The 12,242-nt window shown below is 29.9% G+C and overlaps 1 long non-coding RNA gene across 3 annotated transcripts in view; it reads left to right on the top strand.

Moving 5' to 3' along the window:
* LOC109605693 (uncharacterized) overlaps window positions 1-8,266 on the top strand; it is a 36,072-nt gene extending 27,806 nt beyond the window's left edge. For all 3 annotated transcript variants that reach the window (XR_007547797.1, XR_007547796.1, XR_007547795.1), the window contains one exon: window positions 7,645-8,266. This is a non-coding gene — a long non-coding RNA (uncharacterized LOC109605693). The remainder of the gene's footprint in view (window positions 1-7,644) is intronic.
* The last annotated feature ends 3,976 nt before the right edge of the window (window positions 8,267-12,242 follow it).

The following is a 12,242-nucleotide window of genomic DNA, read 5'->3' as shown; positions in this document are numbered from 1 at the left end:
AACAAACATTCTTGCTGAATTGTTCAAACTAGTATTATTCACTTTTCGGTTTTAATTAAACAAAACAGTTATTGCATTTCATAGAACGTCAAAAATAGTGCACAATTCTTTGAATAACAGTTAATTTCAGCCGACAGTAAGAAAATAAATCGACCTATCTTTAGTTTCATCATTTATTTACTCAAAAATGTACAGCAAAACATGTTGGGAAACCACCTGAATCATTAAAAAAAGGGGAAGCTGAAAAATGCTTCCTTATGGAGCTGTAAATCAAAACAGACAATACCCCATTAAGGCACTTAATTATAATTAGAAGCAATAAACTCCCTAAAATCTAACGGTACGAATCAGGTGCATGCATCCCTTTGGCAGATGGCACTGGTCCAAATGACCCAGATACCGTAACAGCCCTCCTAACCCTTTTGGCGTCTTGACCTGATTTCGGATGATCTCCTGGCACAGTCCCCAATTAAGGCACGCACCAATGTAGAATAAAAAAATCGACGACAGGTGAACGATAACAGCTTGGACTTATTACTAATCGCAAGAGATTAATAATACGGACCTACCTGGCCTGGATGTGGGTTGATGGGGGGCTGTTATGTAATAACGGTGTCGGATTTAGGGGTTCTTAAGGGCATTTGTCCGGAAATCTTAGGCCGGGCTTTGAATAATGGATCGGATTTCGTAAGTGTTTCAAAAAAATGTTCTGGATCAAATAGATAAACCTTTAAATTGGTACCGTTGTCAGGAGTAATAGATTTCAATTCATCCTGATTCATTCAATACAATTCAAATAAAGGACTTTCGATAGACAATTTATTTTAAATGATGAAGCTTTATGAAGACTTTTTTGGTGACGCACTGGTACTCACTCATGTGTACGTGATGGAAAAAACTTGGGTACTTTTGCAAATAATTTTCAACACGGCAACATGAATTATTGAACAAGTTTTTGTAACATTTAATACGACACAGCCGACGTGTTGTTTATTAAAAATGACCTCTAATGATTAATGTATGAGAAAGTGTCGATTTTTTTTTATAATGCCTAATGCCGCGTCTTATGTTAATAACTTGGCGTTGCTCCAAAATTGATTTTGTAATACGATATACACTTAATCTACATACAATGTGAAAGATACCGTTAGTTGATTTTTCATCGATGGAAAACTGATCTTACCACCCGTACTTGGTGCCTTCCAGAGCACCTATTAAAGTAATAATCATCGGTAAACGGCAATAAATTTTACGAAAGGGATTAGCACGGACCGAACAACGTCGTAAAAAGCTTTTACTGCAAAAGTCACCGTTCTCCCTTTTTGCAAAATCCTTTACAAATCACAGGTACCAATAAATTTCACCTGTTTTTTTTTTGCGTCCATGACGTTCTCGTAAAACTTTCGTGGAAGTATGCGAAAAAATTTTATTGCACCGTCCTTTGTGGCCGGAGTTAATGAGTTGGATTATGAGCCTTTGAGATGCAATTTATTGGCGTTGTTGGGGTAATTCATCCACCGCTCGATGGACGTCATCAAAAACAATATTTTTTTTATTTTTTGTAAAGTTTGCGCATGTTTGTAACATGTCCAAGTGATATTTCCATGGTTTTCGCAAGTCAGTTTCTGTCCGATTGTAGCTAAATTTATTGCAACCATTAGCAAACACCTTGAGGAGGGTCGTAAAACGCAGGCCGCTTTTATTTGTGTGTTTGTCTGAGCGATTTAGTCATGGTTGTTATTTAAACCATAAATTTTATCATATTGTTCGTGGTACCAAATCTAATGTGCTAAAGAGGAATTTGAAAAGTTTCCACAACAATATTCGTCGTCTTTCAAAACGATGAGTTTGGCAAAATCTCCTCTTAGTAACATTAATTTTACCAATAATGTTTAATTCTTCTAAAAAACTATTTATTCGATTAATATTTTTAACAGAAGAAGAACACTTGATATTCATAAAGATTGTTATGACAATTTCAATAATACTTTCTTATAAAGGGACGTTCCTTTTTGATTGAAGCTTATTTTATTGTGTCAGAAGTTAAAAACAATTGAAATTCACAAAGATTAGTACGAAGATTCATCTCCTCTTTTTAATAATGTCTTATTATAAAGTGTCCTTCTCTAAAAAGTATATTTCTTTACTCAACACTTGATGTAGTTTTATTTTGTGGTCTTGAAAGTTAAGAACACTTGAAATTCATAAATATTGGTAAGACAATTTCAATTTATCCTTCTAATAATGTCTTCTTATAATGTATCCTTTCGAAAACCTTTTTATTTGTTCAATACTTGATTTAATCTTATTTTATTGTATCAGAAGTTAAAAACAATTGAAATTCACAAGGATTAGTACGAAGATTTCATCTCCTCTTTCTAATAATGTCTTATTATAAAGTGTCCTTCCCAAAAAAGTATATTTCTTTAGTCAACACTTGATGTAGTATTATTTTGTGATCTTAGAAGTTAAGAACACTTGAAATTCATAAATATTGGTAAGACAATTTCAACTGATCCTTCTAATAATGTTTTCTTATAACGTGTCCTTTCAAAAACCTTTTTATTTGTCCAATACCTGATTTAATCTTATTTTGTTGTATCAGAAGTTAAAAACAATTGAAATTCACAAAGATTAGTACGAAGATTTCATCTCCTCTTTCTAATAATGTCTTATTATAAAGTGTCCTTCCCAAAAAAGTATATTTCTTTAGTCAACACTTGATGTAGTATTATTTTGTGGTCTTAGAAGTTAAGAACACTTGAAATTCATAAATATTGGTAAGACAATTTCAATTGATCCTTCTAATAATGTCTTCTTATAACGTGTCCTTTCAAAAACCTCTTTATTTGTCCAATACCTGATTTAATCTTATTTTGTTGTATCAGAAGTTAAAAACAATTGAAATTCACAAAGATTAGTGCGAAGATTTCATCTCCTCTTTCTAATAATGTCTTATTATAAAGTGTCCTTCCCAAAAAAGTATATTTCTTTAGTCAACACTTGATGTAGTTTTATTTTGTGATTTTAGAAGTTAAGAACACTTAAAATTCATAAATATTGGTAAGACAATTTCAATTGATCCTTCTAATAATGTCTTCTTATAACGTGTCCTTTCAAAAACCTCTTTATTTGTCCAATACCTGATTTAATCTTATTTTGTTGTATCAGAAGTTAAAAACAATTGAAATTCACAAAGATTAGTGCGAAGATTTCATCTCCTCTTTCTAATAATGTCTTATTATAAAGTGTCCTTCCCAAAAAAGTATATTTCTTTAGTCAACACTTGATGTAGTTTTATTTTGTGGTTTTGGAAGTTAAGAACACTTAAAATTCATAAATATTGGTAAGACAATTTCAATTGATCCTTCTAATAATGTCTTCTTATAACGTGTCCTTTCGAAAACCTCTTTTTTTGTCCAATTCTTGATTTAATCTTATTTTATTGTATCAGAAGTTAAAAACAATTGAAATTCACAAAGATTAGTACGAAGATTTCATCTCCTCTTTCTACTAATGTCTTATTATAAAGTGTCCTTCCCTAAAAAATATATTTCTTTACTCAACACTTGATGTAGTTTTATTTTATGGTCTTAGAAGTTAAGAACTCTTGAAATTCATAAATATTGGTAAGACAATTTCAAATTGATCCTTCTAGTAATGTCTTCCCTTTCAAAGAAGAAGTTAAAAACACTTGAAAGTCCTAAAGATTAGTCTGAAGATTTTATCCTCTCTTTCTAATAATGAGTCCTTTCGAAGACCTGAAGGAAGTTTGAAGGAACACTTGAAATTTATAAAGTTCTAATAATAGTTTTTCTTTTTCTAAAAATTACTCTTTAATTTAGTCTCATTTTATAATATATAACATAACTTAGTTCTCTATAAGCCATATACTCAAATTAGAAGTAAATAATAATCCCCTATCAGAAGTAAATCGCCTCAAACCCATAGAGCAAACACGTCATGCAGCAGATGTCTGCTGACGAATATAATAAGTTGAAGTTCAATGCTACTAGCGCGACGCTGGTCGCGAATACATACGCGGTACACATGTAGTGGGGCCGGTGTAGGTAAGTGTGCCGATGTCCGCTATTGACCTACGCCAAGAAGACACGACCACAACACGCGGTGCCGCAACAGTGCCGGGTGTTACGTTCGCGGCCTCAGCCTCCGAACGGCGATGACGCCGGATCCGCAGTCACGAGATTGATGCCGGCCTACGTGGCCTTCCTCTTCCGCGTTTCCGCATCCTAGCGCTGCCACGGCCGGTGACTCAGGGTTAAGATGAAATCTTCTTCGTTTCTGTTTCTTCGTAATTGTCCTGAAACTGTTAAGACACAATCTGTTCTGATGAAGAAATTTTTAACTGTTGAAGACGGTCTTTCACGTTGTTTCTTCCAGGAAGCAAACTTAATGACCTCCTGGTGGCCAAAATTATGTGCACCAGGAGTGCCAAATGCCCAAACTAATTACCTTCCCCGAAGATCAAAGCAATTAGCGACCGCAGGATGCATTACAGCCGAAAACCGTGTTATTGCGAAGCTGCACCTTTAACCATTGATTCCATAAAAACGCATCAACAATCCTTTGTCTTGTTGCTTAAACTAATGAATATGCGGACACCGGTCCTGCCAAAAGCGTACCCGGTACATCTGCAAACATGTGCGAACCGTGTTATTAAAGTCCCGCTTGTAATTGTGGTTTTTGGGTACGAAGAGTGTTTGTGCGGGACACACGGGACAGCTGATCCGATCGTACGACGGATAAGACGTCGGTTCCGTCGACGAGGAAACGTATTCAAATTCGAACTATCACGCGAGGCCGGCTCAAAAGGCCGTGCGGGATGCGCCAAGTCGTAAACCAAAAAATTAACCTTAATAAACGCCGCAGTTAAACAAAACCCACACACTGGATGAATATTAAAACGCGACGGAATTAAGCGAAGCAGGGAAAAAATTTACGACTGGTGCATATAGGTACGGTTTAATTATTGTGGAGGGCCGGCTATTATTTATGTTTCTTTATTTATTCGCGGTTTTATGGTGAGCTGCGCCGACTTGTCGATCCGATGGTAATTTAACAAGGTTATGCTGAGTTGGTACAAATTATAGTCTCTCTTCAATGTAATGATGGAGTATGCAAAATACATTTCAAATCACTCCTTTGAAGTTTGCATATCGTGGTTTGAATACTATTTATTATCTATCAAAATACTAGTTCAAATGGTTGAGGATTAAACTAGATTTAGATTATTAGAAAAGTTAATACAAAAGTTTTATCTATAAAACTTTCATATTTTTATTATATTACATACACAAATAGTAAATCTCCTTTCTTCATTTATTTTACACAAGATTAATAAGCTTAAAAGTTATCTTAAATGTTTGAAATTTGAAAAGAATACTCAAAGTTTTAGGTCAGCTGCAGCTTCGTACATTTACTTCTATCAAAAATAATTAATGAGGTCAAAAGTTATTCTGAATTCTTTGGCAAAAATAAAGCACATTCAAGAAGTTTTAAGTCACTTTCAACAAAGATTTGCCTCTATAAATAAAAGAAGAATGATAAGCTTAAAATTGTCTCTAGTTTTTTTGACAAACGTAAAGAGTACTCAAGTTTGAAATTAGTTTAAGCTGCATAGTTTTGCTTCTGTCAAAAAATGATTAATAAGATCAAAATTTATTCGAATTCTTTGGCAAAAATAAGGCACATTAGAGAAGTTTTAAGTCACTTTCAGCATAGGTTTGCCTCTGTCAATAATAGAAGAATGATAAGCTTAAAAGTGTTTCTAATTTTTTTGACAAACATAAAGAATACTCTCATTTTAAATTAGCTTAAGCTGCATAGTTTTGATTCTGTCAAAAAGTGATTAATAAGGTCAAAAGGTATTCGAATTCTTTGGCAAAAATAAAGTACATTGGAGAAGTTTTAAGTCACTTTCAGCATAGGTTTGGCTTTGTCTATAATAGAAGAATGATAAGCTTAAAAGTGTTTCTAATTTTTTTGACAAACATAAAGAATACTCAAGTTTAAATTAGCTTAAGCTGCATAGTTTTGATTCTGTCAAAAAGTGATTAATAAGGTCAAAAGTTAATCGAATTCTTTGGCAAAACTAAAGCACATTAGAGAAGTTTTAAGTCACTTTCAGCATAGGTTTGGTTCTGTCAATAATAGAAGAATATAAGCTTAAACGGGTTTCTAGTTTTTTTAACAAAACATAAAGAATACTCATGTTTTAAATTAGCTTAAGCTGCATAGTTTTGATTCTGTCAAAAAGTGATTAATAAGGTCAAAAGTTATTCGAATTCTTTGGCAAAAATAAAGCACATTGGAGAAGTTTTAAGTCACTTTCAGCATAGGTTTGGCTCTGTCAATAATAGAAGAATGATAAGTTTAAAAGTGTTCCTAATTTTTTTGACAAACATAAAGAATACTCAAGTTTTAAATTAGCTTTAGCTGCATAGTTTTGCTTCTGTCAAAAAATGATTAATAAGGTCAAAAGTTATTTTGAATTTTTTGACAAAAATAAAGTAAATTCAAAAAGTTTTAAGTCAGTTAATCAAAAAATTTTAAGTAAGTTTCATTTGCTTCTGACTAAACTATTATTTTTAGAGACCAACCTGAATAAATTGATGACCAAATGTTTCTAGAAATAAAAAAATAAATAAACGAATTAAGACATAAATAAAATAATAAAATTAATTAATTATATAGAAGAAAAAATTTCCCAATTAACATATTAATTTATTTCTTCTGAATTAACTTATGTATGTTTGTTTCCATTCTTCTTCAAGCAAATACATCTTTTTGTTCTCACATCTAATACTCCACACATTTCTCAATCACTGACCAAACACTTTAACAATCCATTATACTAATGAACTTAAGTCGTGACACACATTCGATCCTTTTATGTAAAGAAATATGATCGCGTGTAAAAAAAATATTTATGTTCACAAGTTTTGCATAAATACATGAATTTATGTTGGGCTGTGAGTGTTTATGGCTCTTAAAATTTATGATGCTTGTCCATGAAATTAGGCAAAACTTCTCTATTATCTCTTTTGTCTTCGTCATAATGGAGTTTTTTCAAATTTTATTAGACATTTATGGGTGTAGAAGTCGTGTACTTATTTGCGGATTTGTGCACTTCCATAACTCAATGAAATTTTGATAAATCAATGAAAATGGTTGGCTAAAGCTTCAAGGGTGAATTTTTAAGCTTTAAATGGATTAAGCATTATTTTATGTAATAGCTTTTGATAAAAGTACAAAAGGACAAGGAAAAAATAACCTCACAACAGTTTATGCAGTAAAAAAGGGGACAAACAACTTCATAAATTGAGGTTAGGGAGTTGAATGTTTACCACTACAACAGGGGAAGAAGAATATCATGAAAAATAAGGCAAATATTTTCGAGATAAGTGTACAAATGTATTAAAAGCACCTTTTGTTGGTAAATTAGAAAGAACCTTTAATTTCTCTGATAAGTCCTGGCGGCCATCTTGGAAACTGAAACATTTTTCAGGGCTACTTTTATTAATAACAATTTAAGAAGTTTCTAATTTATTATTAAAAGTACGAGTATTTATTATCATATTTATATTTTTTATTGATTTTATTGATATTTTTTTATTATTTCAGTGAAGTCGTATTTGGTATGGAATCGCCCGTAAACAACGCGAGGACTCGCGGCTACGCTCCTTTTCTGAGGTTACTGCGGATCGTTGGTCCACATTCTGCCCATGCGAAATTCCATCAACCAAACAAAGACGAACAGTCGTCCTTTCTCCTGGCCGAAACAAGGACAGCGCTCGCTCGAGGTCTATGAACTTGACTGGTATAACTGTAATGCATTGCATAAGTGACGTCCCGTTACAACTTTCATTCAGGGACGGCAAGTGGTCGGAATAAGATTTGCGCAAACTCTCCTCCAAATGTTCGGGCGACGGTGTCGTGTGCGGACGGCAGGAAGGGACGCAGGAATCGTTAGGTTATTATCGGGCTGATGGGGAGGACGAGAAGGAGGGAAGGAGTCATGTGGAGATCCCTCGGAAAGGGTTAATGCCAGATGGCAACCCATCAAGGTTGATTTAAGGATGACAAAAAGACGCCTATTTTTTGAAAATTACTGCTTTTTTGCTTCATCAGAAACACATTAGATGGATCTGTCACAGGAAATGAAGAAAGGTGCTGCACCAATTAAGGAAATATCTCAAACCAGTTTAAAATTTAACACTCTAAATTAAATTAAAAATTAAAAAAAATAATGACTTTTGTTCAACAGGAAATATAGAATGATGTTGATCCAATTAAAAAATAAAATTATGAATATTTTACCTAAATAATAAAAAAATATCAAATAATTATTATATCTGTTTTAAAAATGTTTTCTGTTTTAGAATCTTTGTACATTTTATTATAATTTAAATTGTAAATTAAATGAAATTTTAAAAAACTTTAAAATGTATTTTATACAATCAATTTTTATGTAATATTTATATTTTATACAATTTATTATACTTTTACATAATTATTACTATTATATATTTTTATTGTATTTTCATCTATGGTTTATTTATTTAAGATATTTCATGATATTTAAAGGCATTGTAAAAACTGTTTACTTTAAAATAAACCCATTATATTGCGCAACCCTTAAGAACCTTTTACCCTTAGGCTTCAACCACTTCATCAAAAACAGTAATTTTATTCCTATTGCATCATTAAATTTAATAACCCCTAAAAATCGACACATTTTACTTTATAAAATATTACCGTACCTAAATGGTACCATTATAAAATGTTGATGAGTTTTTTTAATTACTATCGTAATTAGTAGAGATTTAAAAAGGGCTAATAAATCCTAATTTAACAAGATCAATTATAAATACATAATTTAAGATATTTATTATTTTTTATTTTTATATTAAATAAAGTAATAAAATTTATACTATTATCAACTTTTATAAATTTTATATTATTTTATAATAATTTATGTTTGTGGCAGTTTTTTTCTTTTTTGAATCATTTCTATATTTCAAAGTAATTTTAATTTTTGCAGTGTTTTCTTATATCTGTTTTGCGTTTTTTTATTATTCAAACAGATTAATTATGTTATTAATATGTTCTTCAATGTTTTTATAATATTTATGATAGTTTATACGATAATCATAAAAATATCAGAGTAGATAAGAGATTATTATTCAAAATTAATTGTTTCTTTCTTATGATTTATAAATTTATTATATATGTACAAATATTTTAAATTTTTCTCCAATTATTATACATTGGAATATCAATTGATCAAGTAAAATATTATAATTATTTGATAAATTTATATTAAGTTTTAAGGATTGTGTTATAAAGAAATCAAAGACAATTATTGAAACTTAATTGAAATTTTTAGTTTCGTATTTATAATTTTTTTCTTTTGTAATTTTTTAACTGTATTTAATACTCTCATTTTAATGTAGCCATTGCATTATATTATACATTGCTCTTTGAACTTTTGTAAAATGTTTAAACTTTGATTTACTATTGAATTAGTGTTAAAATATTTTGTAAAAGAAAACACTTTTACTTCATTCAATATGTATAAAGTAAGTTTATTTTAAAAATAATAAATAGTTAGAAATACCATATCTTCATTTCTTTTATTATGTACACAATATTTTTTTTTTATAATTAACCGTTTTTTTCATTTTTTAAAGCTGTTAAATTTACATAAAATATTTTTTTAATTCCAAAAATATATAAAATATATTATTTACCAGTGGCGCCCAACATTTTTTACTTTGGCGCCCAACATTTGTATAATAGGTAATTAATTAATTTCATTATCTATTTTTAATTTATCAATAAATTAATCAATTATTTTTTGTTTATTTTTTATACTCGCTAAATATAATACTCTCATTTTAATGTAGCCATTGCATTATACTTTTGAGGGATGTTTAAACCCTGATTTATTATTAAATTAGTGTTAAACTATTTTGTAAAATGAAAACACTTTTAATTTCCATATCGCATTCATATTTTTATAATTGTTGTATTTTAAAGAATATTTCATACCTCCAATAAAACCACCCCAATGTAATAAACTAATAAAACCATCTAACGGTTTAAAAAACATGAAGGTAAAATTTCATTTTCAATGTTTACGGAAAACCTGACGGCATATTATACAACACCCCAACAATTTCTGACGTAACATTACAGCACCCCCTAATAAAACCGTGCAACCAGGAAGTAAACAAACTGCGTACCTGCGGCTCCTCCGATTTCGTTTTTCAATTTCGATCCACCGCACAAATCTCGTAAAGTATTCCGTTTCACATCAGGTGGTCGATGTGTTACATAGATTTTTTGTTAATGGTCCGATTAGAGATGGACGCATTCAATTTAATAGGGGTTCCTTTTCGGATCGGGGGATAGCGGTACTCCGTCCGGCCGACACCCTCATCAAATCCGCCGATCTAGCGGTAAACCGAGAACTTTCTCAGGGCTTCGCCTCGGCATTTTTTATACCCTCGCCTTTTTTTCGGTGCGTCTTGAAGGTAAAATTATTTCCTTATTAGAAACCAACCAGGAAACTGTGAGAACGAATCCGAGGGAGTTTACTGTTAGACGCAATCTCGGGTTGAACAACAGAAAGACCATGTGGTGCTGGATCGACGATTATTTTGTCGTTTATGAAATTAATAAGCCGGACGGGCGGACGGGGAATTCTGCGAAGTACCAAGAGCAGGTACTTCAAGTATAGCTAATTAGGGATAATGATAATACGCGTAAATTTCAGAGCGCAAGGCAAACACGGCAAGATGTGAAATGGAAATAAAAACAGATAATGTTTAATAATCATTTAACGAAACCAAAACCGTTATAGCAGAAAGTAGAACTAAAGTACAGCGGGAGTTATAAATTCAGACGCAGTCTCGGAGCCGGCGAAAGGACAAGGGACATTCCATTTACTCAAAACTTCGACGAAACACTTTTATTTATTTATTTGATTAAAATCATTTATTTTTCTTTATTATTTATTAGATCTAGTGATGTCAAACTTTCTAAAGAATTATTTTTTAATTTCTTCTTACACCTAAGTTATATTTAGTAATAATTTATAATATACATAATATATAAATATAAATAATATACAAAATATTTTATTCAAATGGATCTAAATTCAATAATATATTTATCCAATTCGAATGTTTTTAATAAATTATAAAATACATTGAAATGAAACAATCTCAATATGGAACTGTACACAATAATAAATCTATAAATCATAGAAATTATTATAGAAAAATCTTATAAAACTGTTTATTTATCAAATTCTAATGTTTTTATTAAATTATAAAATATAATGAAATAAAACAATCAATGGAAATATTAAAAAATATTTTATTTCAATTTGAATTCTGTCAAAGATTTGCTTAAATTAAGAATAAATTTATAAATACGAAATCAAAAATTCCAATTAAGTTTTAATAATCGTATAGTGTTGATTCCTTTAAAATATTACGATGCCTGACTGGTAAAGTATTGTTTTTTTTAATTAAATGTTATTGATAAATATTTTTAGAGGGTATAAAAAAGTATAAATAATATTTATGTATTTATTTTAATTACCTTATTAAACAAATGTTGGGCGCCAAAGTACAAAATGTTGGGCGCCAAAGTAAAAAAATTGGGCGCCACTTTTAAATAATATAAAAATTTATGGAATTAAAAAATATTTTATGTAAATTTAACAGCCTTAAAAAATAAAAAACGGTTAATTATAAACAAAATATTGTGTACATAATAAAAGAAATGAAAATATGGTATTTCTAATTATTTATTATTTTTAAAATAAACTTATTTTATACATATTGAATGAAGTAACAGTGTTTTCTTTTACAAAATATTTTAACACTCAATAGTAAATTAGAGTTTAAACATCCCTCAAAAGTTCAAAGAGTATAATATAATGCAATGGCTAAATTAATGGAAATATTATTGATAAATATTTTTAGAGGGTATAAAAAAGTGGAAAATGTCAAAAAGTATTCTAAATACTTTAGGACAAATTAATGAATAATTTATTAAAAATAATCTTAAAATTTTACTAAAAAATATAATATATATTATTTTATTTTACTGTTAAAATATTAACTATATATATATATATATATATATATATATATATATAACTATATATATATATATATATATATATATATATATATATATACAGA

Source organism: Aethina tumida, chromosome 4, assembly GCF_024364675.1.
Source record: "Aethina tumida isolate Nest 87 chromosome 4, icAetTumi1.1, whole genome shotgun sequence".
Taxonomy (NCBI): domain Eukaryota; kingdom Metazoa; phylum Arthropoda; class Insecta; order Coleoptera; family Nitidulidae; genus Aethina; species Aethina tumida.
Note: the sequence above shows the minus strand (reverse complement) of the source record. Positions and strands in the feature narration are given on the sequence as shown.